The following is a 710-nucleotide window of genomic DNA, read 5'->3' on the forward strand; positions in this document are numbered from 1 at the left end:
GGCTTCCAGCGCCCCTCCGGCAGCCAGCACAGGGGGACCCATCGCCCACATCCCTCACAATCCCGGGGCAGGAGCTGCAGCCCCGACAAGCCTCTCAGGAGCAATTCAGTTCTTGTACCACTGAGCAAGCTGAAGTCTCCATAAAACACGGTCTCTGCTCCAGAATTAATCTTTTGTTTACATTAAAAGCTAATTTCACCTTTAACTGACCCATTCCCCGCATGGCATCATTATTAAAGTCATAAACAAATACCAAAAAAATTCGTAATACTTTGAAAAGGTCACAGTTAGGTCAAACTTGGCCCAAAATCTAGTTTTTACAGCGCCAGAAACCAAGAGAAAGGTTTCTATGTATGCTTGCTTAGAAAATTCAAACAGAAACAGATGTGGGTTTCTTTTATAAACAAATGAACATCCCCCTGAAGTGTCTGCAACTCGAATCCACAGGCAGAGCCGCCTGGAAACCCCAAAACGGAATCGCTTACAAACCAACACATGTTCAGCGTCGCCTTTGTTCCAGCTGAGAAAGGCAGATAAACGCTAAACGCGAGGAAGATGATGGCCCTCCATCAGCCTAAACAAATGCAAATCACCAGAGCCCCGGACAAATTAGCGGCAGGATTGAGGGTGAAGTCGAGCTGATGGTCCTGCCCCCCAGCAGGGGCGGGCTGAGGAGCAGCTCTTCGCAGACCGGTTTTGCCCAGCCCGTG

This window comes from Buceros rhinoceros, unplaced genomic scaffold, assembly GCF_000710305.1.
Source record: "Buceros rhinoceros silvestris isolate BGI_N320 unplaced genomic scaffold, ASM71030v1 scaffold11121, whole genome shotgun sequence".
Classification (NCBI taxonomy): Eukaryota; Metazoa; Chordata; class Aves; order Bucerotiformes; family Bucerotidae; genus Buceros; species Buceros rhinoceros.